Genomic DNA, 11,203 nt, shown 5'->3' on the forward strand with positions numbered 1-11,203 from the left:
TAACTATAAAAGTAAATAAAAACAAAATTTGTTTTCTGAAATTGAAAATTCAGGCTTATAGGGTTAATAAAAAGTGAGTATGCATATATTCTCCTACTTCCCAATCGATGCGTTGAAATAGGTTTTCTTCTAAAGAATTCTTAAATTCGATGTAGTACTATTTGTTGTATTTTCCATTTATTGAATAGGTTTTGCGGGTAAATTTTATTTTTTCAACGTTGTGGAAAACTTGCAAGACTAGCACAAGGAACCCCTATATATCCATTACTAAAATTCACTAATAGTTCATGTTTGACTCCAATAACTTTATTAGTCTCTCTATGCATGTATGTGGCTGCATGTGGATGCAATCGATAGTAACTTGGAGAGAGCATGTTCTGTTGGCACTAAATAGCTCAGTGTATATTTTCTGGAACAAGGTCATTCTCTGACACAGCCATAGTACAACAATTAGAGTCAGGTGCTTCACATTAATACATTATTTCTGTCTACAGTCCATTTGTTTTTATTTCCTGTAGGGAAAATTTAAGAAGAGGAAAACTGAGTAGTAGAGTAGGCATCTCTTTAACTGTAAGAAACTACCAAGTGGCTCTTTCCATTTTGTATTCTCATCTAAGAAAACAGGTGTTCTAGTCACTTCATAGCCTTGCTAAACTTGTAAGCTGATAACTTATTCCCCCCCCCCCCAAAGTTCAATTTGTTTAATTGAACATGTTACAAAAGAGGGTTTAATCCAAAAGACCAAAGCCCATGTCATCATCAGATTCTTCAGGCTCTTCTTCTTGGCTTCCACTTTCTTCTCCTCAGCTGGGGCAGCAGCTGGCGGGGGCAGGTCCTCCGGCTGGTGCAGCACCCCCAGCTGGGGTAGGGCCACCAGCCCCCCACAGTACAGATGATGCCCCTGATGTTGACCTTGACTGGGGACTTGGCCAACAGGCCAGGCCAGAAGGGCTCCACGTTGACGCCCACGGCCTTAAGGAGGACGCTGATCTTGTCTTCCGCGATGGTCACCTCGTCTTAGTGCAGGATGAGGGCCGATTGGTACAGGTGAGCTCCGAGACGGAGGCCATTGTGCACGAGGGGTGGGTTGGCGGCGGCCAGCGCGGTGCTAGTCACCGCATGAAGTGAGGGGCTCACCCCACGCAGTCTTGGCTTCCTTGGAAGACCGTGCACCTTAGCAGCAGCTGAGGAAAGAGCAATTTTATTTTATTTTACTTTTTAAAATAATTTGATTGGGGGCTCATACAACTCTTATCACAATCCATCCATCCATCCATTGAATGTCGACACATGTGTACATTTATTGCCCTCATCATCCTCAAAACATTTGCTTTCTACTTAAGCCCTTGATATTAGCTCCTCATTTTTCTCTCTTCCCTCCCTGCTCCCTCCTCTCCGCTCTCCCCTCCCTCAGAAACCCATGGTATCTCAGTATGATTTTAATTTGCACTTCACTGGTCATTTGTATGTCTTTGTGAAGTGTGTGTTGAAGTCACTTGCTGATTTTATTTATTTTTTAATCATTTTGTTGGGATTTTAAGTTCAGTTATTTTTGTTTTTGCTTTTGAGCTGCAGGAGTTTTTTTATTTTGAATGTGAGTTCTTTGGCAGAAACAAGTTTCTGAATATTTTCTCACAGTCTGTGGATTACCTATATTTTAAAAAATATTACCCAATTTTTGAGCAGCAAATTTAAATTTCAATGAAGTCTATTTTCTTTTTACCCGTGTATTCTCTAACCTGTCTAAAAAATTGTTACATACCTGTGTTAGTCCGGGTTGACTAGAAAAACAAATCCAGGAACACTCGTGTGTAAGAGAGCGCTTTATATCAAAGAGTAATTGTATATTAAGAAACAGCCCAGTCCAGTCCAGATCAAGTCCATAGTTCCATTATTAGCCCATAAGTCCAATACTAGTCCATACATTCCTCTTGAGACTCATGCAGTACATGCAATGATGACGAATGCAGGAACCCACAGGCTGGTGGGAGAAAAGTCTGTGGTGGAAGCATCTCAGCTCTGGCGCTGGCACCCACATGGCTCCTCTAGCTCTCTGAGTGTGTCTCCTCCACAGGAAGGTGAAAGAGAGAGTGTGTCCTTCCTCTTAGGGAAGAAAGAGAGGAAGTTCCCAGCATCTCCATGAGAAAGGTCACATGCACAAGGAGGCAGCATCCGGCTGTGCCCTGATTGACAGGCTAGACTCCATCCCCGGTCAGAGATGCCAGATCTCTAATCTAGTCTCGAATGAGCATCGGGACGCGATACAGAAATAACTGAAATATACAGAAATAACTGAAAGCAGATTAATCTGTCCTCAACCACTAAGAGGAATTCTCTTCCTTAAAATTAACTGGTGGCTGTTTTTCAGGAGTTTTTTTTCCCTTTACCTTTTTTCTCTAGGACCTGGCTGCCTTTCTCTTAAAAAAAATCTGCCCAATGTGGCCTGCTATTAGAGTTTCCTGAACTGCTTTCTTAATTACTGTATCATCAACAGTATCGATAAGTTGGTTAACCAGTTCCTTATCATAATGATTCTTTCAAAAAACTTTCAGGACCCATGTTTTTAAAATCTAAAAACAGTACAAAACCACAAAAACTAAGAAATTTATAGCAAAACACTTGGAACACAGCCACAAAAGGATTAAACAATGCTTACTAACAAAGTCAACTAACACTGAGTGACCGAAACAAATCATGTGAGTGGGGGAGGGGAGGGGGTTTTGGATTCCAATGTTTTGTTCAAATTCCGATGCAGAATTTTCTCGACATTTGTGTCCAAATCCAATTATGCCGAGTACTGATTCAGTCGAGTACTGGATTTTACTGTATTTACTTATCAAGTTGACATGAATTTATGTGCCCCTCATCATAAAAAGTCTCCAGTTTTCTGAAAATTCTATTATTTGAACTTTTGCATTTAATTCTGTCATCCATCTGGAATTAATTTTTGTGTGACTGTGAGGGTAGGGTTTGACACATATTTACTTCCACATGTGGATATTTTGTTGTTTTTCAGTAACATTTGGTTGAGAAGACTTACTTTGGTACCAATTTGGAAAATTAATTGCTCATATTGATGGTGAATTCCTTGGGTAGCTGTAATTGCTAACATGGCTTTGATTTTCATTGCACTGTTCTTTTATGTTTCAAGCAGCATTCATAAAATGTATGCTCAGCCATAACTTAGGGGACTCTGCTGTGGTTTGGCCAGCCTCTTCTTCAAATGCCAAGATTAATTGGTGTGCATTGTTCCTGGGGTGAAATCTGTCACTAGGATCGCCATGTAGACTGTACGCTGCTCACGACATTGTCCTGTTCCCCATAGAGAGAACTTTCCGGGTGGTTCCGTTTACATCCTCTTTCGGAATTGTAGGCTTTCATAATTTAGCAAGTCAGTCCCTGAGTTTTGTCAAAGCATTATGTTCTGTGGCATTCGCAGTAAAGTCTGTAAAGCCAATAGGCATGCCTGTCCTTTTTAAAAGTTATTGTTTCTGCCAAGTAGAAGTCCAGGTGGTGTAGTGGTTACTTGTTGGGCTGTGATTGGCACTGTTGGCGGTTTGAAACCACAAGCTGCTCTGAGGGACAAAGATGGCACTTTTCCTCCCAGCAAGAGTTACAATCTCAGAAACTCATTGGTGCAGTTCTACCCTGTCCAGTTGGGTGGCGATGAGTCGGCACTGACTCGATGGCAATGAGTTTACTTTGGTTTTGGTGCACCATGTATAAAGAGCCTCGATGGGCCAGCAGTTAAGTGTCCTTCCCCTAACCAAAAGGTTGGAAGTTCAAATCCTCCATCCACTGTGGGGGAGAAACATGTAGCAGTTTCTGTAAAGATCTACAGCTTCAAAACCCTGTAGGGAAGTTTGAGGCTGGCCTATAAGGTTGCCGTGAATCAGCATCGACTTCACAGTAAGGAGAACATTTTTTTAAAGTATACATACCCTATGTAAGCATTGAGCAGCTAGTCTGAGCTGCCTCACTGGGAAGCCATAGCATTTAGGGAAATTGACTATTATTTTTCTTTATGATCATGATTCATATACATTAGCGAACCTTTAGTATGAAGATAAACCTGAAATTTATCACAATAGGAAGCTGCACTCTGTCCATAAAATCAATCTCTCTCTCTCTCTCTCTCTCTCTCTCTCTCTCTCTCTCTCTCTCTCTCTCTCTCTCTCTCTCTCTCTCTCTGCCCAGAGCTTATTCTTATCTTAGTAGCTCTGGGCTATTACAGAGAGGGGTGATAGCTCTCCTTCTGGCCAGCTACTGAGTAAAATTCCTTTTTTATCAGGATTAGCAATCCTACTTTGGGAGTGTGGTGTTCATTTGTTGGAGGAGAAATTTTAAAATTGCCTCATTTGTCTATGTTTTTAGGCCGTTTGTGCACAGAAGTGTGACACCACCTCATTCCTAATTGGTCCTGTGATAATGGTAAAATGTAATTAGCCATGCAGTTGATGGTGCGCCTCCAGTATCTATGGGCTGACGACCTTGGCAGTGTCTTCCTGTTAAGGGAAAAAGAGTTGGGCGGATTTTCTTATCTCGAGTCTACTGCAGTTGAGCAAGAAGAATGGCACATGACAAGGCAGGCAGAATCTCGGATCCGGCAGAGTTGCTTTCTGCTGTGTCGTGCGTTCATGGCCTGTCAGAGATGTGCAGTAGTGGAGGTCCACATGGCTGCCAGGCAGCAGCATTATGCTTGGAATGCAGACATGTATTGAATTTGTATTAGCTTCCTTCTTAAGGCAAAGTGAAAGGACACAATGAAGTAAGTAACCTGTGTAGAAACATTGATTGTTGTTTTATGTTAGAGCTCAGAGGCCAGGGCTGCTCCTCCCACCCTGGTCAAGGGGGGCTGATCTTTAGCCTGTAGCTGTTTTCCATTCATTTGGAGACAAGCACATCTCTCTTCCTTTGTTGTCCCCACCTCTCCGGGAAAGGGGCATCTGGTGTCACAGTCATCATTTATCTGTGAGCAACAGTTTGACTTAATTCTCTTCTGGAGGCCTGGCTTGGCTCTCTCCCTTTGAAAGGATGATAGCACTCAGCTGCTGTTAATACATTTTAATTAGTGAGCTCCTGGCGCAGGCCAGCGCCTCACACTTAGCTTTTTAAAATGGATTTGTAGATAAGAACTTCTAAAGCAAAATGAGACGCTGAGGAGGGGGGTAGAGCTTTGTTCACATCTCACAGCAGCTCAGCAAAGGGCAGACTTCTTAGCACCGCCTTGTACCGTTACCAGCTTCCCGCGCTGATCCTCTGGGAGACTGCATTTGTGGTGCAGTGAGTTATTTGCGTCAGCTCCTCCAGCCATGTCTTTGTAACCCACCAAATGACTGCGGGGGACCATGCAAAGGGGTGTGTGGAACACAAACACGGGGCCTGGTCAATTTTGCCATTCTTACAGTTCATATGAAACACCTCAGAAACAGGACTGTGGGGTTTCACTGTTACCAAGAAAGTGAAACGTGTCCTTTGCCCCGGAGCCTTCTGCACACTTAACCCTCCTACTTCAGGGGATGGCGGGCTGGGGACCCGAGATGTGACAGCACAAGACTAAGAACAGGAGATAGAGAGGTGGGCTTCCAGGCTCATGGAGTGAGAAAGCTGTGTGCCTTTGGACCGGAGGCCTGCTTACACAATGGGGTCTCTCCAGGCACTTCTTTGGGGTGCTAGGTTTGCTCACCCATGGAGCTGGAGCACTTCAAGATGGACCAGGTGGTGGCAAGTAGCCCCAGGTGCGTCAAAACTTGGTAAATCCCAAAGTAGGGGTGCACATACTTCTGAAGTTCTCAGGGTTTACCCTGTCGCATTTGGTCGATTGGAAAGCGCTGGTGTGAGAGGGACACCTGATGAGGGCCTGCTCAGTTCCCCAAGGGTGGCCTGGAGAGTTAGTTGGTGTAGTAACTCCTCCCTGGTAATCATGCGTGTCTTCGTAGAAGAAACACTGTCTGGTAACATGCCCTGCCTGATGGTAGAAGGCCTTAATGTTTCGCTCTAATGCGGAGTGGGCAGACCATTGCAGCTGTTGGCCATTAGTTGTCATTGACATCCGATTAAGACATCGCAGTGGCTGAGAGAGCGGCCCTGCTTCTGCAGCGGCAAACGTGACTGCATTTTCCATCTCCCCCTTTGCATGGGACAGGGAGCAAAGAGAGCAGGCCGTCCCTTCCCCATCTCACGCAGCTCCTCCTAACTTGTGCCCAAGTGTAATTTGTACCCCAAGGGAAAGGAACCCTTATTTTGGACTGAGTGGGGCGAATTTATCCTGGAGGTTAGTGGACACACTATTGGATTAGTCAGAGAGATATCAAATTGACTTTTTTTTCAAAACAAAACACTGTTGGATTCTTCAGTCAAACCAGATGCAACAGAAAGCAAGCGCTGACTGACGTGGCACCCAAGTGCATCACAGTTCCCTATTAACTTCAGATGTGCATAGAAACTAGAGCTCCTTTTTAAAATAGAAACTGAAAATCTCCCTCACCGTGCTGAATAAAGGGGACCAGAGACTAATTTTCTGACATCTAGAAATCTCAATCTCCCCCTATGTTTAAATGGACTCTATAGGCAACTTGGATTTGTTTGGGAGAGGGGGTGTGGGGGGTGGGGGTTGTCTGTTTTTTTTTTTTCCTGCTTGGAGCGCTCTCCCCTGGGTAATGGCATTTCGATGAGCAGGGCTTGGATGGTTTTACAGTGCAGAGAAAGGGGAGCGAGCTGTCACATCCCAATGAGCTTTGTTACTCTGCGGCTCTTCCAGCTCCTTGCTCTTGGCATTGAAACCTGAGGTTTTTGCTAGGGAATGTGCCATGTGTTCTCTCTGCTGGATCAGGGCCCAGTGGTCCCAGGTTGACGCTGCAAACCCTAGCGGTGACTTTTACGCCCTTAGCTATCCACCTTTTTACCTCCTTCATCAGGTCTCCACCTCTACCCTAAGCTAGTTCCAGGTCTTCCCATCAGGCTTGGTAGGGATCCTTCCTGCCTCATAGGCCTTGAGATAGGTTGGAGCATGCATATGAATGGTATTTCTCTGACTAGCCTACTGGCTGTCTCAGATGCTTGTCCCAGGAGACAGGAGGACAGTCTCTTCCCAGAGTCTCAAACAGAAAGTTAGGCAAGAGCTTTTCTGCTTCTGGCCCCCCTTCAACCTCTCTCACCCCTCTACCTGTGCTGAGCATTGGATGAGACGAGGGCTGTTTGGACCCCGTGCCCGGGGTGTACCCGCCTGTAGTTGGAGGTCTAATGTCGTGGACTTCCTACTTCCAGGTGCAGCGATGCTTCCTTCAGGTCACCATTTTCTTTCTCTGGCAGAATGGTTTCCAGGGAGCCATATTTGTGAAGGAAAAGAAATCACATAGTGTTCATCCTCGCTGCCCGTGGTCTCATTTAATCTTCCGAACAGCCTGGACTTACAATACTCCCATCTATACACGAAGAAACAACTTTTTGCTGAAGCTCAGAGAAGTCAAAGAAAGCACAGTGTCACAAATCTGGTAGGAGACAGACCTGAGGTCTCTGCTCCTCACTTTTTCATGCTATCCTCCAGCCCCCACTCTGGAGCCCTGGCACCGTCGTGGCTCCGCTTTGGACTTTAACTGCAAGGCCAGCAGCTTGAAACCACCAGCTGCCCTCAGGAAGAAGATAAGGCTTTCTACTCCTGCAGAGTGTTCTGATCTTGGAAACCCACAGGACCGGTTCTACCCTGCCCTATGGTCACCATGAGTCAGAACTGACTCTGTGACAGGGAGTTGAATTGAGTCTCCACTGGAGAGTGTGCTACCATTTTAGGGCAGCCCTGTTTGCTGCAGGCACCTTGGTTACACAGTGGACTGCTAACCACAAGGTCAGTAGTTTGAAACCACCAGCCGCTCTGTGGGAGAAAGGCGAAGCTTTCTACTTTCATAAAGAGTTAGTCTCGGAAACCCACAGGGGCAGTTCTACTCTGCCCTATATGGCTGGCCATTATGAGTTGGAAATAAATTAGATGGCAGTGAGTTTTGCCAGAAATTCAGTAGTGCATTTATTTTTTTATATGAGTCGGTAGATGGTGTTTTGTTCTCATAATTAGAAAAATTCAAAAGTTAGTGCTTTTCCTACATTTTTAATTAGCGAAGCTTGTGATGCAAAGCCAGTAGATGGGGTGCCTACTCTCGTATGGACTCAGCACAGTCTGTGAAGTGTGGCTGGCACTTGCTTAGCTTAATGGCCAAGGCAGAATGATGAAAACAAAGCAGCTGACTCAGAAGCACAGCAAGTCAGTGCCGTAGCACGGAGTCAGATAGATGCAGAGTGGGATCAGAGAGGGAACCCAGGCCACTCTTGTTTTCTAGACTCCAACAGCCAGCTCGGGAATGACTTGTACTTACCTGATACCTTAATGTTTGCTAGGAAAGGGATCCTAGAGTGTTCTTTAGCTTAGAATCACCCAGGATAAAGGTGTAAGCCCCTGAGTGTAGGCTTGAGAGCACCCAAGGTCTTAAAAGAAAAAACACAACCTACCTATGAAGTCTCCATTTTGTCTTCCACCTTGGATTTGCATTTTGTTATTTTTAAAACGATGTTTCCTCTTGATCGAGAGCCTGCCCTTTGTTGATGAATGTTTCACAAGGGGTGGAGTAATGGCTTGCAGGGTCAGTCATCAGCTATCCTGGTCAGCTTTAGAGAGTTCATGCAGCGCTTTGCCTCACATGTGGACAGGACTGTGCTCTCTGTGAGGTTAACTTGGCTCTTTTGGATGTGTTTCCCATCAAATTCCTTATGGCACTGTTACTAGTCTTGCATCATCTTTACGAGGTGTTGTCTTTTAAACCTGAAACTCAGATGCTCTGAAAACAGATACAATTTGAATGAGAATCAACCCCTACTTTTTTAAATTAAATAAATGTAGAGTTTATCCTTAGTGTTTCAGGCTGTCCGACTGTACTCCAACCCAAGGGTGAGTTGACATGCAGGACTAAAATCCGTTCAATGGAATCTAGGCTTGACCTCTTAAAGCATAGGCAACATATCACACTGAACCTATACTGAATGTTGCTGTCCTAGACAGAGCTGGGATTGCTCCATTTTTCCGGAAGTGCCTTGGTTCATTAGAAGGTGGCGGAGTTAAAGGAGGATATGCTGTCTGCAGAAACTGCTGCATAATCCTAATGAGCAGAAGCAAAAAGGCGGCCGAGCATCTGTGGTTAAGGCAGCTGACCTGGTTTTCTTCAAGCTATTATTCCAGATCACTTGTTTGCTCTGCATTTTATATGTTCAATTAGTCTTCCTGTTTGAATAATCTAGATGGTAATTGGGAGAATATTTCACGTTCTAAATTGAGTTTAGCGTTACCCTAGAGAATTTACTGATAAGAGTGTATATGTTTCATTTGAACTATTTACCCACTGGGACTTTAAAAAAAATCAATTTTGGGGGGCTCATACAACTCTTATCGCAATCCATACGCCCATCCATTGTATGTCAAGCATATTTGTACATTTGTTGCCATCATCATTCCAAAACATTTGCTTTCTACTTGAGCCCTTGGTATCAGCTTCTCATTTCCCCCTCCCTCCCCAGCCCCCCTTCCCTCATGAACCCTTAATGATTTGTAAATTATTATTTTGTCATATCTTACACATCTGATGTATCCCTTCGCCCACTTTTCTGTTGTCCATCCCCCATGGAGGAGGTTATATGTAGATCCTTATAATCGGTTCCCCCTTTCTACCCCACCTTCCCTCCACCCTCCCGGTATTGACACTCTCAGCACTGGTCCTGAAGGGATAATCTGTAGTGGATTCCCTGTGTTTCTGTTTCCTATCTGTACCAGTGTACATCCTCTGGTCTAGCCGGATTTGTAAGGTAGAATTGGTATCAAGGGGGCGGGGGGGGGGGGGCGGGGGCGGGAAGGAAGCATTTAAGAACTAGAGGAAAGTTGTCTGTTTCATTGTTGCTACACTGTACCCTGTCTGGCTTATCTCCTCCCTGCCACCCTTATTTAAGACGATGTCCAATTGCCTACAGATGGGCTTTGGGACCTCAATCTGTACTCCCTCTTTCACAATGATAGGATTCTTTGTTCTTTGATGCTTGATACCTGATCCCTTCAACACTTTGTGGTCACACAGGCTGGTGTGCTTCTATGTGGGCTCTGTTGCTTCTGAGTTAGAAGGCTGCTTGTTTACCCTCAAGCCTTTATCATCCCAGATGCTATATCTTTTGATAGCCGGGCACCATTAGTTTTCCTCACCACATTTGCTTATGCACATATTTGTCTTCAGCGATCATATTGGGAAGGTGGGCACACAATGATATGATTTTTTTTTTGTTCTTTGATGCCTGATACCTGATCCCTTCAGCACCTCATGATCACACAGGCTGGTGTGTTCTTCCATGTGGGCTTTGTTGCTTTTGAGCTAGATGGTCACTTGTTTACCTTCAAGCCTTTAACATCCCAGAAGCTGTATCTTTTGAGAGCCAAGTACCATCAGCTTTTTTCGCCACATTTGCTTATGCACACATTTGTCTTTAGCTATCGTGCCAATTTAATAGAACAAAGTGTTCTTGCATTGAGGGAGTACTTGATTGGAGGCTCAATGTCCATCTGCTACCTTAATACTAAACCTATAAATATATGCACATAGATCTATTTCCCCATCCTCATATATAAATATATTTGCATATGTACATGCCTGTATTTAGACCAGTATAAACGCCCTAGCTATTTCCTCTATTTCCTTTTACTTTCCTCTTGTCCCACTATCATGCTCAGCCTTCATTTGGGTTTCAGTAATTTCTCCCAGTTAAATTGCCCTTGATCAATCCCTACTAGGCCTCTTACACCCTCCTTGCCTCTGATTGTGGATTACTTGTTGTTCCCTTGTCACTGGGTTGGGCAACACCACCTCCTTCCCCCACCTTCCCCTCTCCCATGTCCCCCTGAAACCATCAGTCCCATTGTTTTCTCCTCCAGATTGTCCATCCAGCCTATCTGATCTAGATAGACCTGCAGAGATAACAATATGCACAAAAAAGACATAGGAAAACAAAGCGACAAAAGAAAACAAAATGATAACAACAACAAAAAACCAATGACAAAAGAAAATTAAAAGACTAAAAAAAAAATACCTGTAAATAGTTCAAGGTGTGTTTGTTGACCTGTATACTCACTGGGACTTTTGTTAGGGCGTTTCTTGAGTTCAATAGCTTATCCAAGCCTATG

General features: G+C 44.3%; 1 pseudogene; it reads right to left on the reverse strand.

The window, feature by feature from the left end:
• Nucleotides 1–728: 728 nt before the first annotated feature.
• On the reverse strand, nt 729–1,070 carry LOC142456484 (large ribosomal subunit protein P1 pseudogene; annotated as a pseudogene).
• Nucleotides 1,071–11,203: the final 10,133 nt, after the last annotated feature.

The sequence above is a fragment of the Tenrec ecaudatus genome, chromosome 9 (genome assembly GCF_050624435.1).
Source record: "Tenrec ecaudatus isolate mTenEca1 chromosome 9, mTenEca1.hap1, whole genome shotgun sequence".
Taxonomy (NCBI): Eukaryota; Metazoa; Chordata; class Mammalia; order Afrosoricida; family Tenrecidae; genus Tenrec; species Tenrec ecaudatus.